The 21,952-nt window shown below is 37.0% G+C and overlaps 1 pseudogene; it reads right to left on the bottom strand.

The window, feature by feature from the left end:
• Positions 1–452: 452 nt before the first annotated feature.
• LOC120133192 lies at positions 453–16,387 on the bottom strand (annotated as a pseudogene).
• Positions 16,388–21,952: the final 5,565 nt, after the last annotated feature.

The raw sequence follows: 21,952 nt of genomic DNA, 5'->3' as shown, positions 1-21,952 counted from the left end.
TAAACTTCATGATGAGAGAAGCACTTCACCTTTATGTGAAGTTATTTCTCTTATTTAATGTGTAATTGAACTTTATGAAGCTAATCAACCATGTTCGTGTTTGTCGTTCTCCTAATTGATTCCCCAATTGGAATGACATAACATAATGCATTGGTTTAGATCAGAGCACTGTATTCTCTATTTTCTCAACTTCGTTTAATACTCCAATGAATGTGGATCGGGCAGAGTCGGCCTTTGGACAGACCTTGCTTTGCTTTGATGTGCATGCATATAAACCCGACTATTATAATCACTTGAGCTGAACTCCACCAGCAATTAGCATTTAGCAATCGCAATAACCTAAAAGTATAAGGCATCCTACATAACATTTCTAACACAAACTGACATTTGAGGACTATATGTATCCGAATCCCTAAGTTATGATGTCATACATAATTCCAAAAAAGGATATATTAGATACTAGATGCTTCTCATGTATGCGACCTGCATTTTCTAGTTTCCACGGGTGACTTGGTGTTTGGTCTTTTGGCTGAAGATACGAATTTTACTGTGTTTATTAAAACGCAATCTAAATTCTTCTCTTTGGCCAAAAAATCATTCTCCAAGACAGTCATGGAAACTATAAAATGCATTCCATACCTCGCATATTTGAAGGGTTCATTATCAGTAGCCCTTCCAGAAGATCCAGTCCTTTACTTGTCTCAGTTTTCCTGTCTCGAGACTCGTAATGACCTCAACTTAGCAGAGGACTTGAGCGAATGTATCAGAGGAGCATTATCATCTTCCTCGTCATCTTCCACCTGAGCATCTTCTTGATCGGATGTGTTAATTGAATCCTCCTCTTCACTTGAATTATGCTCATCAAAAAGTCTCCTACCCTCAATATTTCGCCGCTTCCTAGGACGACCCCTCTTTCTTGCAGTAATACGTTCCTTCTCATCTGCAAAACAGCAGCATGATTAGCTTTTAACTTTAAATTCCAAAGAACAAACTCATTGCTCCACAATGATGATATTATCGAAAAATATATATGTTATTAGAAGAAAACGTCAATTGCTTGTTTGCACATGTTAAGTGATGTTATACCACATTTTTTGAGTATTTTGTTTTTTCTTGTGGACTTACAATAAAGTTAGATACCTCCACCTATGGGCAAATTTATACTTCACATGAGAGAGACCAGAGAATAATTGAAATGAGACTCGTTAGTACCTTGAACCCCGTCATTCTTTGCACACTTCTCCTGCAAACTATCATGAAATGTATTATAGGGGCGCCACCAGCTTGGATCCTCTTCTGTATTTACATTTTCTGTCCTCTTCTGGACATCTCTCAGACTATAATAATAAAGTATTAAGTATGCACAATGGTTGGTCCCTGCTTAAAGAATGAATATAACGTTTTACATTAGATCAGAGAAATTCTTACATGTCTCTGATGTCAGGCGGAGGAAGTCGAGATGCAAAATGTAGAACAGAAGCTTCCAGAAAAGACAGCTGTTTTGGAGCATTTTGAAAGGCATACTCAATGCCTTCCTAAACGATCTTTAAAATCTCGGGCCTGTGCTTGTTCCGAGCAGCACCAATGAATGTTCCAGCAAGCCGAGATGCCAGGTTCTTGCACTCCTGGAAAGACTCGCTTTTCAAGGATTCATCATCACTTTCGGAGAGTTCTAAATGTCGACAGTGGACCTGGTGAAAAAAAGTGAACCATTAAAAGGGATACACAAACAGAGACAGAAACATAACAACGTTTCCATCATATTTCAATTTTAGGATGGTCAAAGAAAATGCTCCTACCCCTCTATAATCAGTATACCACTCCTACAAATTCTGAAGAATAGATCTTTGATTTAAGTGAACAACACTGAAAACTCCAAAGAATAGCTTAACTAGTTTCATTCCACTTTAATTATTTAAAATAAGTATGCCAACCGTATCCTTAAAATAGAGCAAATAAGGAGATTTCAATGGCAAATATTTTGCACTTTTTTCCAATAACTAGTCTCAAACAACCTATCTTAAAAGCCCTTCAGATCATTACACCCAACAAGTAGCAGGCCTTTGATTTTTGCCTCATGTCTATGAACCTAAGAAATAGCTTTACTTGTCTGTTTTGATGCTGAACCCCAGGGCCATCAGGCACATAAGGTACTGCGTAACTGGTGATGGAAAAAAAACAAAAGCCCAGCGGAAAAACAGCATGAAAGTAAATGTTTTTCAAAAGACATGTTGAAATTAACCCAGGCAGAAAAAAAAAAAGAAATCGTAGTTTAACACATGAGATGTGTGGTCATTGACTAAATTTCACCAAAATATTTGAAGCAGAGAATTCTACCCTCTTCAAAGCTTCTAGAAAAACTCCAGAGACATCACTTTTTTTCTTTAGAACTGTGATCAGATTCTTTACGATCTCTGCAATGCCAGCTCCATGCATTACAAAATGAGAAATTATCGCACGAGCAAGATAATCCTGCAGTAAGATCCGACACTTCTCTAAATTAAGAAAATATATTATTGCGAGCAAAATTTTAAGCAGGCTTTAAGAAATCATAAAAATAATTTAAAGCAACAAAAAGTTTGCCCAGAATGCAAGAAACAGGTGTCAAATTCTGCAGCATACTGTTACCTTTGGGACTGTATCACTAGCAATCAACTTTGCAGCAACAAGCATGACTTTGTCTCCTCAATATACTCTTTGTTAACATCTTCATCTTCTGCATCATCTGAATATATGCATGCAAGGTTTAACCAAAATTAGTAAATAAACATCAGTGTGAAGTTTGAACAAGTTCTTATCAAAGTATGCAACCAACATCTAAAGGGTGCAGCAAATAACAAGCAGAAAGCAAATAAGAATTACTTGCTCCAATTGGTTTCACCTTAATGGTGACTGCCCCATTAGCAGCAAGTATTTCAAAGATTGAGCTCAGAAAAGGAAATGAAAGAACCGCCACCTGAAATTTTGAGCCACTTCTCACAAAGGGTCCAAAACTTACGAAGAGTAGGAACATCAGGACAATATCCTAATCTTTCAAGCATTGTTGACGAAAAAACCGTCTTCCTAAACAGAAACCAGATATCTGCTAGTATAATACAAACCTGGGTCATTACATAAACTTCATTAGATAAATCCGGATTTTTTAAATTCATATATTAAGGCAAAAGGATTACCCAGCAGGCTAGCTGATTTCCTGAATTGCTCCCTTCCCTGACTTCAGGAGGAGAAATAAGAAAATACTCAAGTTCCTCCAACAACGTATCACGTTTAGACAGGAGAGAGGATAAGATTCCTTCAGAGACAGATTCACGGTTTATAATAGAGTGAAAAGTCCAGGCTACATCCATTGACATATTCAGCAGCAGAAAACTAACAACCTAAACAACAATGTGCAGTCATCAGGAACAAATGCAAAGGACACAAAAAAGAAAAACAATTTTTAGAATTTGCTCATTTAACTTACTTCATCGTCCAAGTTTCTGAAGCTGTGCAAGATTGTAATACAATCTCCATAAATTTGCTCAATTGATGCAGGCCTTAACAATTGAAGCTCATACAACCTTTTTAAATTCACCAGAAGAGAATATGTGATGGTTGCAAGATATTGGAAATATAGAGAAGAGATTTCAGGAAGAAGAAGCAGAAGAGATATGAGAAATCAAGAATTCATTCAGAAAATATGCATAATCTCCCTTTACAGGTAAGGGTTATTTTTATACAATTTTACTAGAGAATCTAACTAGCCAACTGTCTGTCCTTTTTTAACTAATTTGGTTACTTCAGCATGACTTGGGCTTCACATTTGGGCTGCTCTGCTGATGGATTAATGAACCCGTGCCTCTCACGTGCCATTGCCAGGTATCAATTCTCAATTCTGCTTTCAATCCCTAACCCTTGACTCTCACTTTCCCCAATTTCCTCTTCGCTTTCTCTTCCTTCTCCCCCGACTATGACAATACCCGTCGCTGGAGAAGATCCTTGTCCCCAAGGATCAAAGTTTGGAAACTGTCCGCTGAGAACGGTATAGTCTTCCCAGGTATCATTCGTTTCATCAAGGTTTGTCCATCGCACCAGTAACTGCGTGACAAGTTTGTTTTGTCGATTCACTACTCTTCTGCCCAATATCTTATATGGCTCGATTCGAAATTGACCCTTTTCATCTACTGTAGGAGGATTTGTTGATGAAATTATTGAGTCCCCAATGTGTTTCTTCAAGAGACTCACTTGAAAAACCGGATGCAAACGCGATGTATCAGGTAAGTCCAAACGGTATACGACCTCTCCAATTTTCTCCTTGATTTTGTAAGGTCCATAATATCGGGCTGCTAATTTCAAATTTTTTTCGTAGAGCCAGAGATGTTTGTCGATAGGGTTGTAATTTCAGGTAAACGTCATCCCCGACTTGAAAAACCCTCTCATTTCTTTTCTTATCTGCTTGTTGTTTCATGCGATTGCTAGCATTTTCTAACTGTAATTTCACTAATTGTCTAATGTCTTCTCTGGTACGCATTAGATCACTGACAGAATGCTCTTGTGTTTCTGTTTGCCAAACCAGTGTAGGGGGTTTGTAGCCATATAAAGCTTGAAATGGTGTTAGTTTTAGGGCAGTATGGTAGGTGGTATTATACCACCACTCTGCATGAGACAACCATTTAACCCACTGCTTTGGTTGAAAAAAACATAAGCCTCTTAGATATTGTTCAAGACACTGGTTAAACCGTTCTGTTTGACCAACAGTCTCTGGATGTTAAGCAGTACTAAATAGAGTATTAGTATCCAGCTGCTTCATTAGTTCTCTCCAAAAGAGGCTAGTGAAGGTCTTATCTCTATCTGAAATGACCATTTTAGGCTGGCCATGAAGCTTATAAATATTATCCAAATACAATTTAGTTACCTCAACAGTAGAATAAGGGTATAACAATGCCAAAAAATGAATGTACTTAGTAAATTTGTCAACCACCACCAAGATACAATTCTTCTTCAATGAAGTAGGTAAACCTTCTATAAAGTCCATAGTAATTACCTCCCAAGCTTGTTGAGGAATAGGCAATGGTTGTAGTAGTCCAGGCTTAGCAACATGCTCCACTTTAGTTTGTTGACATACTGCACAAGCTCTTACATAAGTGGCCACCATAGCTTTAAGTCTAGGCCTATAAAAATAAGCTTTAATCCTTTGATAGGTAGCTTGAGTTCCTGAATGACCTCCATGAGGTGAATCATGTAAGGTTTGAAGAATCTGTAATCTAAGAGACCCAACAGTACCAATATAGACCTTATCCTTAAATCTAAGGATCCCCTTTGAATATTTTCACTTAGGATTAGCAGTGGGACTGACAGTTAAAATGGAAATCCATTCAGTAGTCAGTTGATCATCCTTATAACTTTCCTCCACTTCCTGAACCCTACTAGGAATGATTAAAGTAGTTCCCATAGCAAGACAGTGACCTTGATCTTCCCATTGTCTAGATAAGGCATCTACTACTACATTTGATTTGCCTTTTTTTGTATTGAATAGTGTAATCCAATCCCAATAGTTTAGTCAATCATTTCTTTTGAATTGCAATAGTTAATTTCTGCTCCAATAGGTATTTCAGAGGTTCATGATCTGTTTTGATAACAGAAGGATTGCTCTCTAAGTAATGTCTCCACTTAGAAACTGCTAATAGAATAACAAGATATTCCCTTTTATAAATGGAGAGGGCAACATGTCTAGGACTAAGAGTCTTACTAAGATATGCTAAAGGTCTGCCATCTTGAGATAAAACAATACCTATGTCTCCTAAGCTGGCATCTGTTTCCAAGTAAAAAATTTTGCCAAAAATCTGGTAGAGCTAAAACAGGGGCAACTCACATAGCTCTTTTTAGATCTTCAAAAGCAGTTAAGGCTGCACTGTCCCATTTAAAACTGTCTTTTTTAAGCATCTGGGTCAAGAGTTTGTTGATAGTGCCATAATCTTTTATAAACCTTCTGTAGTAGACTGTTAAACCCAAAAATCCTCTCAAAGATTTTAAGGATTTAGGCAGAGGCCAATTCCTCATTGCTTCCACCTTACTAGGATCAGTAGCTACACCTGCAGCTGAAATAATATGTCCCAAATACTCCACTTGAGTCTGTCCAAAGAAACATTTGGACAGTTGAAAATGAAGAATATGGTCTATCATAGAACTGCTGTAGACTAATATGTCATCAAAAAAACACCAAGACAAACTTTCTAAGAAATGAACTAAAAAAGTCATTCATTAATGCCTGAAATGTAGCAGGAGCATTAGTGAGACCAAAGGGCATTACCTTAAATTCATAATGGCCATGGTGAGTTTTGAATGATGTTTTGTAAATGTCTTCATTTTTAATTCTGATATGCCAATAACCTGATATTAGATCAATCTTTGAAAAATAGACAAAACCATGTAATTCATCCAATAAATCTTCCACAACAGGAATAGGAAATTTATCCTTGCTTGTCATACTATTCAACTGTCTGTAATCAACACAAAACCTCTAAGTACCATCCTTCTTTTTAATGAGAAGACATGGAGAAGCAAATGGACTTTTGCTAGGTTGTATAATAGAGGAGGATAGCATAGTAGCAATTTGTCTTTCCACTTCAACTTTCTGGTTATGGGAAAATCTATAGGGTCTTAAATTAACAGGCATAGAGTCAGGCTTAAGAGGAATAACATGATCATGGTTTCTTGTAGGGGGCAGACCTGTAGGTTCAGCAAAAATAGAGTTGTACTGCAGGAATGAGTTTTGAACTTTCTGTCATAGTCACCAGTACTACATGCCCCAATACAGCAGAGTCTGAAGTTGTCATTTTCAATAGTGTAGCCCTTGAAATTTGTTGCAAAAAATTTGAGGGTTGTTGACCATGCATAACAATTTGTTCATCCTGATGTACAAAACTTAGTGTCATTTTGTTAAAATCTATCAAGATGGGATTGAATAACTTCATCCAATCAACACCTAACATCATATCACTTCCCCAATTGAAGAAGTCTAAAATCATGAATAAAAGAATGTCCCTCCATCTACCATTCTACCTGATTACATCTTGTGGAGCTGTAGAGTTGTTGTCCATTAGCCAATGTAATAGCTAAAGGGTAAGGTGTATTCACTTGAATACTTGCATCAGCCCATTGTGGTGTTAAAAAAACTGTGGGTACTACCACTGTCAATTAAGATGTTTAATGGTCTGCCTTGAATAGTGCCCTGAATTCTAAATGTATTATGACTAATACATCCAGTGATAGCATTCATAGATATTTCTAGGCTCTCCTCTTCTTGCAACACTTTCTGATCTGCATCATTTGGTAAGGTTTCTAAAGGTATAGTAGTTTCATCTTCAGTCATCATGTTTAATTGTTGTCTTACATTGATGCCCTGGAGAAAATTTCTCACCACACTTAAAACATAAGTTATTCTGTCTTCTGTAGTCTAGAAGATTTTGTTTTGGAGGTATAAGGCCTGAACTCTTCTGTTGTGATGATGGAAAATTTGGTTTAGTAATAGGTACTGGGTTTGGGTAGGGTGGGTTTCTAAAAGATGTTTGCACTCGTTCGTTCTCAAATTCAACAAAAAGCTCATACAGTTTAGCTTGCCTGCAAGATTTAGAAAGTGCCTTAGGTTTTAGAGTCTTAACTCTGTGCTTAATATCTTCTCTTAATCCATTGTTAAAAAGAGAGACAAAGAACTCTTCACCAAGAGTAGGGTTTTGTAAGAGCATGTGGGGTTGTAATTCCTCAAATCTGTCCTGGTACTCCTCCACTGACCCTTTCTGCACTAATTTTGTAAACTCCTCAACTATATCAGCAAATGACCTATCACTGAACCTATGGCAAAGGTCTGCCTCAAACTCATGCCATGTCACATGATGCTTCTGCATTATGTAACCATCAAACCAAATTTCTACCTTTGCCATTAAATACATTGTGGCCACCTCCACTCTTTGTTCCTCCGCAATACTACATAGAGAAAAGTACTTAAGGCATTTTTGTATCCACCCTCATGGATTAATTCCTTCAAAAAAAAAAAGGCAGCTCAATCTTGGGTCTATGCCACATCAACCCTAAAGTATTAAAAGACCCTCTCATACCTCTTTTATCCTCCTCTAGGCCAACTATATTATTTCTAACAGCACTGCTCTCACCCATTTGGTTATCATTTTTAAAACTAGACAAATCTTCCGGTTTAGATCTTAAAATCCCAGGTTCATCAGGTTTATAAGTAAACTTGGTCTTATCATTAATCACTGTAACCTTTACAGGTTGTTTTCCATCTGGTTTAGAAGTGTTAGGGGTCTGTACCTGATCATTAGCAGACTGGTTCTGATCCCCGTTTCTGCCAATTAAAATCTTCAAAAATTCCTCCACGTACCCCTGATTTGTGACCATCCTAAATTCCAAAGAAGTCATACGATTCTCTTGGTTCTCCCATCATTTATGAATTTTATTATCATCTTGGGATTGTTTGACCAAGGTTGCTAATTCTTCAAGTTGTTTTTGTAATGCAACAAAATTAGGTATTTTACCTGGTTTGGGTTTTCTTTGGCATTCCAACGATGATTGTCAGGAAAATTTGGCTTTGGATAGCAAATTGTGATGGTTGCAAGATATTAGAAATATAGAGGAGATTTCAGGAAGAAGCAGAAGAGATATGAGAAATCAAGAATTCATTCAGAAAATATGCATAATCTCCCTTTACAGGTAACGGTTATTTTTATACAATTATACTAGAGAATCTAGCTAGCCAACTGTCTGTCCTTTCTTAACTAATTTAGTTACTTCAGCATGACTTGGGCTGCTCTGCTGATGGATTAATGAACCCGTGCCTCTCACGTGCCATTGCCAGGTATCAATTCCCAATTCTGCTTTCAATCCCTAACCCTTGACTCTCACTTTTCCCAATTTCCTCTTCGCTTTCTCGTCCTTCTCCCCCGACTATGACAGAATACTCATCCTCTCCATCCTGAAATTTAAAACTTGTTAACCTTATGATGATCAAGACCCACAATCAAGGGCAAAAGGCTTGGAGGAAACATACAATCACTTCTTTAGTTGCAGATTTAAGCTTATCAAGAAGCTCATCTTCTAGCTCCTTTAGTTTGTTACGAGCAAAATCTTGCAGCTCTCCTTGACTTTCAGTGGAGCAGAATGTGATAGCCTTAACACAAGATCTCCATGCAACCTTCTCACCATGCTTGAAAAATGCATCTTTGATGAGAAGAAGAGTATTTCTGAAATTCTGAAAGGGAAAACACATCAGTTAGTACTTGATTATTTACACTAACAAGCAACTTTATTCCCTACCTGTTCTTGTCTCTTCAGAGAATAAAGCTCAAGGTTCATATATACAATAATCTCGACCAATGATGAAATTTTAGCCTTGTCAGCCATGAATTTACGAAGAAGTAATGGGTAGTTCTTCATCATGGCAACAGTTATATCCCGCCTATTGTTTTCAAACATTTCCTGACATTTAAGAAAATGACAATTTGAGCTTTAGTCTTCGTTGTGAGTGGCACTACAGAGCAGAGAAATCATCAAAGAGTAATTCAAAATAAAACATAATATTGTAAATAAATCCTTGTATGTGCTGAGGAATCAGAATAAGAAATTAGATACTCTTTGAGCTTTATTGAAATATTGCTTTCGATTATCAGAAGCAGGCACAATCTTCTCTCCAACAGCCTTTCTAACAGAAGCAAAAAGAAGCCTAGTCAGGTTTGTTGCATCTTCATCAGTAAGTTCTATTAATGGATTCTCATCCAAAAGCATGGAAATGATACACTTCCAATCCTGTAAGGAAAAAGCAAATTACAAAATTGGCATAGATGGTATATAATTACGGCATATCAATTTGTTTAAAGATTTACTAATAATGAGGTAAATGTTACTCAGAAGAAAGAAGGCCAGATTATTCAGGTGGGGGCGAAAGCAAAATCTGTAAGTTCACTCCCAGGACAATCCATCTAATTAGTTTTATCCGTAATGAAACTTAAGTGACCATTGGGATTTTAAAAGATCAAAATAGAATACCTCAAATATTCGCATGCACCACAAGCCCGAAAAATGTCCTTCAAACATATAACTTTGTACAAATGAAACTTTCTAGAACTTGACTAATTAGTTTGCTAAATCATAAGAGCTACTTTCACTTTTCTTCCCCGTGAACTTGTATGAAACAAATACTCTACCCGACAGGCCTTATTGCCTCTCAACCCCAACCTTAGGATGGCAATACTTTCCGATATGTGTCTATTGCCCCCACTCCCCAGCCCGTCATCAATCAGATTGGGTAGGTTTGAACCTACGTCGCTCTTAATATTCATTTTTCTCAAAGCGTCCATGTTTGATATCCATGTTAAGACACATTCAGGATATGAATATGATGATATGACCCTCCAAGGACCCTCCAAACACATGGAAAAACTAGGAAGAAATTGAACATACCGGTTTCTAACATGTAAATTAGGCTAATACCTCAGTTTACCTATTCCAGAATTTTAGGAAAATTACAATATACCTTCATGGCCCTCATGTACTCCCAGACATCATCGATAACATATGCACTTAAAATAGGATCTGTTGAAAACTCCCGCAATATCTGCAACATCCTGCCAAGATGAACCTCACTCTCATTGCCTGGAAGACAAACATTTAGGAATGAACAGTGACTGATACAATCATTTGTGAACAATGGATAATTAAGTCTAAAGAAGAAGAAAACCTTTTGAGTCAGATTGGGAACTGTTGAATTTTTGAGCAATTAAGTGGTCATATACTAATTCTCCTATAGCACGCCTGATTTCTGGTGGATCATCAATAAGTAGATCATACAAAGAACCCAAGTCGTCATCAGGTATAAGCTGATGCCTGCAAAAAGCAGAAAGATGCAACTTCAGTGAGTGGGCATCTCCATAACAAAATTAACAATAAAACACAGGAAATACACACATATATAAGGAGGGGCTACCTAAGTAATTGTTTTACGAGCCCTATTGCGCATACAGCCACAGAAACATCAACGTCATCAGCAAGCTCAATCATCCGGTTAGAAAACCTTTCAGTAAAGAGACTAAGAGTGGGCACGTTATCCTCCACCTCATAGAGATTTTGCAAAGCAAGGACAGCAGCTTTTCTTACACCAGCACTCTTCAAAAGAATAAGATGAGAGCAAAAAATAAAAGCACTTTGGTTTATGGAGCATTCAGTGAGACTAGAAATCAAATATTAACCCAACTCAAGTAGCAAAATTTACTCTGTCATTTAGAGTCCATCCGAGGTACTTCAAGTATAGATCCTGCAAGAACAATGTAGGATATGACAAAATCCAAACACCCAGCGACTGTATGCATGACATTCGGATATTAGGATCAACATCTCTATATCGATGCACAAACAACCTTCAGAAAGCATAATGTGGAACGTTAGATACAAACAAAACTTGTTACCATACAGGAATTTATCAAGTGATACTTAAATTGATTAAAAATAAATAAATAAATAAATAAATAACTTACCCAGTGAAGATTTTGCGCATCATCTCATCTATTACAAGTTTCTGCTCATGTGTTGTTGACAACCTGCTATTTAGTGATTCCACGCGAGGTCCATCAGCTATTTTCTTCCTTTCAGCATTTAACTGTCTTTGAGTAGTATCACGCTGTACAGCGAGCCTTTTTGCGACAGATATGAAAGATGTGACTAGATGGAGACCCATCATGGAAGCAGCTTGACGGTAAACTCTTGGAGGCGTGCTGCTCCGTGTCAATAACAGGCAAAAATAAATCATAATAAGCCACCTTATAAATGCAGCACAAAAATATGAAGTAATGTGGACATACAATTGTGCATAATCAAAAGTTCAATCAAAAGGAGGAAAAATCGATTTTTTGAATTTCAAACCTAGTGAGAGTGGTTGAAGGTGATTTTATTTTTCATCCATCATTTCATCTTTACCATCGCCGTCCGCCAACGTTAATCATCACCGTCCGCCGTCCGTCAACCACCGTCCGCAGTCCGCCGCCACACTCCGTCATCCGTTCGCCGCCGTTTTGCCTCAGGATGTTCGTTTCCTCACTCTGATTCCATTTTAGAGGTTAGTTTTTAGAGAAAGTCAGCCTATCGGCGTAGATCTAAACGCCGGTTTTCACCGATTTTCGCCGCCGTCCGTCGCCAGTTCTCCGGTTTACCACTGGGCTCGCCGTACACGTGAATAAATCCCTTCTATACGAACATCCAGACCCGTGGCCAATCTCTGTGAATCAGTCTTCGATTGTTTTGTCAAAACAAAACAAGTCATGGGTCTGTCAAGTTGTTCTCCTGATCTAATCCATTTATGAGGGTTTGGTTGAAAGACAACTACGTAGTTTCATCTTTCCTCAGGTTCAAGTTTCTACCTGTTGGACTCTTTTCATCATCTCTACCCTTCTCTTCTTTGCCGGTAGTCACTACATTCATCATCGCCGGGCGCGCGCCATGAACTCTGTCATGTACCGAGTTGGTTAAAGCATGGTTGTTTTGATGTGTTTAACCTTGACTCTCATTCTGGTTTAAGGAAAATTCAGACCTAAGTTTTTCCGGAAGTTCAAGGACCGTCCCATTCAAGAATTGAAACATTCGAAATTCCAGTTGCCTAAGAGATTTTTCAGAAGGTGCAGAAAAAACAATTTATATTCTCATGTCGGGTACTGAACTTTTTCTCCAGCAGAGACCTTCGGTCCAAGCTCTTCCGCCCTCTGCAGCTGCGCCTTCTCCGTCATCTCACCCTCCTCATCATGACGTGGTTCGTACGATCTTCATTATGGGTCTGCCTGAAGATGTCAAAGAGAGAGAGTTGCAGAATCTATTGAGATGGCTTCCAGGTTTTGAAGCTTCGCAAGTGAGCTACAAGGGAGAAAAGCCTAAGGGTTTCGCTCTATTCTCAAATGCAGAATTTGCAGTTGCTGCCAAGGATGCCCTTCAGAAAATGGTTTTTGATGCTAAGTTGAAGTCTTTTCTGCACATTGAAATGGCAAGTAAGAATCTTGTTGTTAAAAGTGGATTAGTTACAGCATCTGATGGTTTAGACAAGTATGGATGTGATCCTGTTCCTCCATTACTGTCAATGCCAAATTCAGCTTCTGTAGCATCTCCTAGTTTTCATGTGTCTGGTAAAAATGGGTGTTGCAATGGAAAATCTGCAGTAGATGGTGTCCTCGAGGGAACCAAGGAGTCCATCACAAAGGGCTTCAGTAATGACAAGTATGGATGCTACACGTTATTTGTTGAAAATTTACCAGAAAAGATCTATTGGAAGAGGTTTGGATCTTTATTTTGCTCCCACGGTCAGGTACTTGATGCTTTTATTCCAAATAAAAGAAATTCAAAAGGAGTTCGCTTTGGTTTCATTCGCTTCGCTTCTATCGAAGAAGCAAGGAGAGTGACCTCAAAAATGAATGGCTCTTACATCGACGGTAGCAAAATTGGTGTTTTTTTGGCTAAATTCAAGCCTCGTCATTCCTATTGGAGAAAGTCTTCGACAGGGGTTCTCCGCAAGTCCGAGATAGAAGATGATTCGAGTAAGAATCATTATAAAGTTGAAGGCGTTATAGATGAAGAAAAACTTCAGGTGTTGAGCAATTGTCTAGTGGGGTGGTGCAAAGACTTTATCAAAATTGGTCATCTCGCTAGACAAATGCATGCAAAGGGCCTCAATGGCTTCTCCTTAATGAGAGCTGCTGGAAATGCGGTATTAATGATTTTCGAAGACTCTGCTTCATTGAGAAGTGTGAAGAACGATAAATCAGAGACTCTCGTAGAGTGGTTCTCCATAGTAGAAGCTTGGTCAGAGAGTTTGGTTTTGGAGTGTCGCCGAGTTTGGTTAGTCTGCGAGGGTGTTCTGTTTCACGCATGGAATTGGGATACTTTCAAGAACATTGCTGATAGTTGGGGTCAGTTGCTAGTAATCGATGAAAGCTGTCAGTCACCATTATCCTTTGATCGGGCAAAAATTCAAGTCCTCCCAAAGGTTGGAGCGAGAATTGATGCGACGTTGGAATTGAAGGTTGGTTACAACTCCTTCAAGATCATGGTGCATGAGATTGAGCCTTCATTCAAGCCAAACTCTTGGGCTCCTGAAGAAGACGAATCCCAATAGATCTCGTCTCTCCAATTGTGGTTTGATTTAGTTTATATGGTTGTAGGTGTTGCTTCTCTTTTTATTTATTATGTTCTCTTGCGTTGTTTTAATCCTATTGATGGAGGTGTAATTAGAAATAGGTGATTCAACTGTGATTTTGGAAGAGGTTATATGAGGTTAAGGTGTTTTGTTGTAATGGTGTATATCACCATAGGAGGATAATCCGGTGTTATCTTTTGTATTGGGTATTATTATTAATAAACTTTGAGGTACTCTTTTTTTCCTTCCAATGTTCGTTAACATACTTCTTAGTATGTGAACGAATACGAAGGGAGTTTTTAATGAGACCTCCAACTTCTATAAAAAAAAAATGCAGCACAAAAAATAACACTCACAATGGTACAATACTAACCATGACAAGGCAATTATATAGTCTATGAACTTGTCAAACAAATCCTTATCAAACAATGGCCCATTCTGGCACTCAATAACCAAAGTGTCCCAGAATGAAACAAGATTCTCCTTGAAATTCTTGAATTCCTTTTTTGAACTCTGATAATCTTCAACTTCCCCCTGAAGTTTCATAGTTAAGCCAACGCATTTCATTGAAGGTTCACATGCTTGAACTTAAAATGGGTTATTAATTCTTAGAAAAAGATGGCTATGAATTATTAGCAGCATTAATTAATGCAGAGAGCAGAGTTAAAGAAACAATGGAATAAGGATATGCTTTTAAAACTGAAAATGAGATATTTTGGAAAATGTTAAACCTAGAGAAAAATATTAATGTCATAAAAATTTCTGGGTGCAGAGCACTTAATACGTGCATTTTTAAGCAGATTACCATTACAGAAAATATATTGTGACTATATTACCCTTGTTATCAGTGAAACTCCACAATAACCCAACCACCCTCCCTCCAACAAGAAAAATGGGAATCATCACATAAAGCAAAGTAAACATGAATAGGATACTTTTCTAGCAAGGTTGACAAGAGCAACCACAACATCATCAACATCAGTCTCATCAAGAAACTCTTCCTTGATGTAATACTTTGCCCCGCATGCCTGTGGAATCATACTCATACATATTTAGTTTCAGTCATAAACTCCAAACTGCAAAAAAGGCATGAAGTCAAGAAAACCGAATTATGAGGAGCAGTGATTCAGAGAATTAAGAATGCATCAGGGATAGGTGGGAAGTTTACAATAAAGTTATAGATTAATATTGTGCGTACTGGGTACTCTGTCAGAAGTTCAATATTTACTTGTTTTCACTCCCTAATGAGTAGCATTACTCATGATTTCACAAAAATTACCTCAAAAAGCATCATTAAGAGTTCAACCATAGCAGGTTTCGGATTCCTCTCATATCGCTCAACCCAGTGCTTGACAGCTCGAGAAATATGTTTGCCATCACCTTTGATAACCTCTGATGACAATCACATCCGAACAAAAAGATTAATAGGCCAAATTCCAAAATCAACTATCTTAGTAACATCCCTAAATGAAATAGGCACAAGGAAAATACTCTTCATAAGATAACACTAAACTACAATACAGTACTTTAAAGGAATTTTATGAAAAGAGTAAAAAGTGCAAAACATGTAGAGCCAGCAGAAACTAAGATAATAAAGCTTCATTCACCCGTATACGTATCCAAAATGAACATAAAATTGAAACACTCAAAAACAAAAGAATATTTGAAGCCAGTTACCGATTAATCTCTCTTCAGATCTGTTCGGGATATCAGACGTCCCCTCAGCAGTTCGATGTCGCTTAGTTTTGGGACGAATTTCTTCAAAATCATCTGGTGATCCCTCCCATTCTCCTGGGTCGGGACTTCCGTCGCTGTTCCTTTCTTGATTCTCCGCGTTGTCACCGTTTGCCTCGTCGGGCTCGTCTCCGGCAACTCGAGCACCAACCCTAGATCGTTTCTATGCACACATAAATTTCACCAAAATTAGGTTTGCTGATATACTACAGCAATGGAGTTTACACAGCGGAGAAAGAGAGAGAGGGAGGGGAGTAGAGAATTACAGGGTGGCGAGTGGTGAGTTCGGAAGGTAGAGGCGCGTCGTCATTCATGGCCTGTAATTTTGAATAACTATTAAGAGAAGTTGACCGGAAATTTTGAGTGCGGAAAGAGAAAATTTTAGGGGACAATCGGAAATAGTAAGAATTTCCAGATTCTGTGATATATGATTTAGAGAGGAAAATTCAGTAAGATTTTCTCGTTTTATATGGAGGGAGGGATGTGCTTCTGGATTGCACAATACTGAAAACCCTAAAAATACAACTCGTATATACTACTATTTCACATCTCAGGTAAAGATTTAAAAAAATGTTGAGAATATTACACGTTTAGTTCCTAAACTATTAGTATTATTTCGTTTTAGTACTTAAACTATTATTCGTTTCAAAATTATACTTAATATATACTTTTTGTTTCATTTTGTATCTATTGTTAAAAACTGCACTGTATTTTTTGTAGGTAAATTATATTATTAATCATTCAAATATCTTTTCACTCATATTTTGATCATTAAAGTTAAAAAAATTCAATTTAAATACTCATCTTTCAAATTACTCATGTTTTAATCACTCTAATTTATTTTATCAATAATTTTTATAACATTATATTTTTATTATTATTTTATTAATATATAGTTAAAATAAAAAATTAAATTTAAAAGTTAGAATGATTAAATTAAGAATAATTTGAAAGTTAAACAATTAAATTAAAGAAATTAATCTTCAGTGATTAAAATAGAAGTGAGGAGATAGTTGAAGTTTTTGGTACAATATCAGTTAGCACCCTTATTCCCGAGAGTACTCAAGCCTCTCTTATCAGCCTCCAAGACGGATCTAATTTCCCCCGGTAGATTTTCTAGAAGAATTACATTCTCTGATTGGGTAGTGGCCAGGTTTGCTAAGCGATTTGCGTATTTGTTCCCCGCGCGCCATATATGTCAGATCTCACTAACTCATCCTCCTCTCATGAGTTCTCGGCAATCATTGATAAGAATATATTCTGGTTCCTCTTCCGTGTTTGCTCCGTTCAACGCCTCAATGACCCACTTAGCGTCAAGTTCTACGATTAAGCTTGGTATCTCCAATGATTTAGCTAACATAAGTCTTTGTCTTAACCCCCTGGTTCAATAGTCCCACTGTTAGTTCTTCTAATTTTTAACATGAATCCTCTCATCCAATCACCATTTTCATCCATGATTAAACCACATATTGTTGCTAAGCCCGTCATAGTTTTACAAGCTCCGTCCGAGTTCAGAATCTTTTGTCCCGCTGGTGGTCTCCTTCATTTGACCCAGAAAGGCTCCCTCATTACTGTATCCAGTTTTAGGGTTAATGTCGTTTTTATCTCCTTAGCTATTTTCCCTACGTAGGAAATCACACGACTATGATTCTCGAGTTTCTCTTCAAAAGTTCTTTCATTCCTATGTTTTCATAACCCCTATATAACTGTTGAGAAGATAGTACCCCGGCTAACACCCTCGTTGTTTTCCTTCCTCGAGCAGCAGTTTCCTTTCATCCATTCCTTGAAAGATTCGCTTTGCTCTTCATATCTTCCCAGACTTGGTTTGCTATTTGACACTTTCTTAGAATGTGATCAACGGATTCAATTACATCCTGGCAGACTTTATAGTTTTGGTCCTGGGTCATTTTCTTCTTTGCGTGAACCTCGTTTGTGTTCAATCTATCTAGCATGCACAACCAAATGAAGAAGCGTATCATTTCCGTTGTAGCTATTTTCTATACCCATCTTAAGGTTATCTCTGGTGATTCCATTAAGGTGATGGCTTTGGCAGTGGAGGCCACCGTGAACTTACCCTCCTTGGATAGGCCCCAACACGTTTTGTCTTGCCTGTTTTCACTATTTTTCAATGGCAAGGGATTCCTCGTATCTTCTCATTGGTTTCCTCCTAAATGATTCCTTGTAAATTTTGTTGGTTTCCCGAGTGAATCTGCCATTTGCATCCTCATTTTACAATTTCCTTCGTGCTAAGAATCCCTCTCCAAACAGAAGACTTATTAGTGTGATTCTAGGTTTCAACAAATTTGGCATCAGGTTGATGTTTGAAAAAAAGTTAACTACATTGATGGATTTAATATTTATATGAAACTCAGTGTCCTTTTAAATATTATAAATTAAGATAATATTTATTTAATTTGAATAATAAAAGGAGGAAATACAGGTTTAATACTTAAATTTATAAGATATTATTATCTGATTAAATTTATATATTAAAAGAGTTTTGGTTTGAGTACAACTTTCAGGTTTAATATTTTAAATTTAAAAGATATGATTATCTGTCTAAATTTCGATTTTAAAAGAGTTTTGGTTAGAGTAAAAAACTTATGTTTAATATTTTAAATTTAAAAGATAATATTATATGTTTAAATTTAGATAGTTTTAGTTAGAGTAAAACTCTTTCGAAATTCCCCTATAAATATGCAATCCTATCAATTTTTCATATCTCATAATTCAAGAAGTTTTCTTCTCTTTAAAATATTTTCTATCATTCTTAGAAAATATTTATTTTCTCTCTTAATTTTTTCGGTGATCGTCGAAGGCAAGGAAAGTTCGTGATCTGTGTTGTTCCTCTACTGTAGTAGATCATCAAGTTGTTGTATCTTGGGAAATAGATGATCAAAAGATCTCGAGCACCAAGGAGTGGCCGAAAATCTGTCTTAAGAAAACTGTGTAGCGATAGACCTCAACTGATTCCGATCACAATATCAAATATAAAAGAGTATTTTTATTTAATTTTTAATTCTCTTTTTTTTTATAAAGAATTTAATTTCTTTCTTGTACTTTTTCTCATGTTCCATTTTTGTCTCGGCTTGTTACTTCAATCAACAGTTAATTTTGCAGGCTCCAACTGTTCTTAGTCATCAAAGTTAAGTTCATGGCTCTCATTTTACGTATCCCAAGTCCACCATGTGTTTTTGGTTTGCATACTTTCTCCAAACTTACCAAGTGGTTACGAGTGTAGTCTGTTCCTCTTCCCCACAGGAAGTTCCGTTCTAGGCTGTCGATTTTGTCACAAACGGTCCTAGGTAGAATTGTTGTTTGCATTGTATGCACCAAAATAGCCTCCATAACAGATTGAATTAGCGTTTTGTGTCCAGCCATCGATAAAACTCTCCCCTTCCAACTAGCAAGTTTCTTCATCACCTTATCGAGTAATTGAGCATATGTATATATGTTGTGTCTCTTGTGGATGATAGGTACTCCTAAGTATATTCCTAGTTCGTTCGATAAAGGAATACGACAAAGAGAATTAGTGTAAGTTGCCATATCGTGGTTTATATTAGGTGAAACGAATAGCTTAGATTTTTGAAAATTTACCTTCATACCTGAAACCTTACTAAACTTATCCAAAAATTAGCTGACCCTTATTTTCATATGTAATGGGGTAAGGGAAGATAGGATAGTAGGCTGCCCCCAACGCTAGGTTGAGAGCAGTTTGTGGAAACCTTGCTAAACTTATCCAAGCTTTTCCTAATTTGTTCCACCTGTCTGTCTAGTATTTACCTCGACAAACAAGAGTAAATCATCGGTAAAAAAAAACATGGCTAATCTCTGGACCACCCCTCGAAGCTTTAATTTCTTTCCATGTATTGTCTTCGACCTTTTCTAGGATAATGTGCGACAATCTTTCCATAATAAATAAGTATGGGGATAACTAGTCCCCTTGGCTCCATAGTGATCGAGGAATGATTTTTTTTAGTAGTCTCTTCATTCCAAAGTGGCTCCATAGTGCTAGCTTTGATGCAAAACATTATGGTCTCAACCAGTTTCTCGGGGAAGTTGAGTTCTTGTAAGAATTGTTCAAAGAACCTCTAGTTAACGTTACCATAGGCCTTTTTAAGGTCAATTATCATGGTAAGCAAACCTTTTCTTCCCTTGGTTCTCATCATGGTATGCACTAGTTCTTGCACAACAATGACATTATCGGTGAAGCTCCTCCCTGTAAGAAACCTGTTTTGGTAAGACCCAACGATGCATTGAAAGATTGGTTGAAGTCTTTGGATGAGGATCTTAGAAAAAATCTTGTAAGACATATTTAGCAAGCTTATGGGCCGAAATTGGGATATGTCATTTGCTGTGGTTGACTTGGGAATTAAGACCAGGTAAGCCTTCCAGTAAACTATTTTCCATTTTGCCCGAGCTCAAAGTCGAGTTAGCAAAATTCAAAAGGGTGCCTTTAACAACGTCTCAATTCCGTTTATAGAAGATCGGTTGGATGCCGTCAGGTCCCGACGCTTTCAAGCCTTTCATGGAGAATAGGTCGTCTCGGACTTCATCCATGTATACGACTCTCACTAAACCAGTTTTTTCCTCCTCGCTAAGTTTGGGTCTGAAGTTATCATATGGTTTATGAAGGTTCTTGTGAGGCTTTGCTTCGAAGAGTCTCATGTAGTAATCAACAACGTGATTCTATAGTTGTTGATCGTCCGTTACCCAAGAATTCTCCATGAATAGTTCCTGGATTCTTTTATTTTTCCTTCTTATCATCGTTGATAGGTGAAAAAATCGGGTGTTGCGTTCCACTTATATAATCCAGTCAAGTCTGAATTTTTGTAACCAGAGTACTTCTTCTTGCCCAAGCACCAGCTGATACTCCTCAATTAAAGTTTTCTCTAGGCTCTGAAGATGACTATAGTGAAGGTAATTGAGAGCTTTTTAGACGCCATCTAGTCTCCTGCTTAATGAATGTTTACGTTTGAATATGTTTACAAACGTGTTCTTTCATTCGGCAATGTCCTTTTTTTCCTCGATAGCTTCAACAAGGGAAGTTTCCTTTCTTTTCCAAGCATTTTGGAAAATCATACTGAAATCTTCTTAAGTGAGTCACACTGCTTCAAAACGAAAGGTCTCATTTTTCTATCACCTCGATACTCTATATTTGTATTGATCATGATGGGGTTATGATCCGAATACAACCTTGTGCAGTTAATGACAAGCATATTAGGGAATTGGGAAATCATCTCAAATTTATAATGCATTCCAAGCGTTCCCAAGGGCCAAGGCCAAGGCTACTTCGAATTTTACAGCAACCTTTGACAACCTGAATTTCTAACCTCGACCACACTTGAATAGCCAAAATGTTTTATGATACTTGATGAATCATTAACTGTATCACATCTATTATATGTAAAAGTCCTAGCAATACTTCTCCTTGTTGAACACACCTTTGCAACTCCACCTTTCCATGGGAACACTTAACAATAACCTCTATTGCTAGCACTTATCACCTTATAAGTTAGTTTCTTCTTCACATATATGCAAACTTCATATACAGCATTACAATAATGAACACAACCACAATTAGTAATCATACAAGCAAAATTTACATGAATTGATATTTTTTCAAAGTCATACCTAAAATTTAGTTTTTGTTTCATTTTAGTGTATTGTTCAAAATTTATCATCAAGTTTTGAAAAACTTGAAAGTGTAGGTACTAAAATGAACCAAAATTGATAGTTTAGATACTAAATGCGTTAAGATTTTAACTGCGGGGTACTTAAAAGAAATGAAACTAAACGTAAGGCATGATTTTGAAAAAAAATGAAAGTTTAGGTATTAAAATAGATCAAAACTGATAGTTTAGATACTAAATACGTAATTTACCTATAAATTAAAACAATATCGGTTGAGATCTTCAATTAGGCTACTTATCCGCGATTTGATGGCGAGTTAAGTAATGCACCATTCGTATTGATTAACATAATTTTTGTATGACTTAACTCGTTGTTTGTTAAGTTTGATAAATTTTTTATTTAATTTGTGTTCGTTAAAAAAATTTA

This window comes from Hibiscus syriacus, unplaced genomic scaffold (genome assembly GCF_006381635.1).
Source record: "Hibiscus syriacus cultivar Baekdansim isolate YM2019G1 unplaced genomic scaffold, ASM638163v2 tig00110577_pilon, whole genome shotgun sequence".
In the NCBI taxonomy this organism is placed as follows: Eukaryota; Viridiplantae; Streptophyta; class Magnoliopsida; order Malvales; family Malvaceae; genus Hibiscus; species Hibiscus syriacus.
This window is presented reverse-complemented; position numbering and strand designations above follow the sequence as displayed.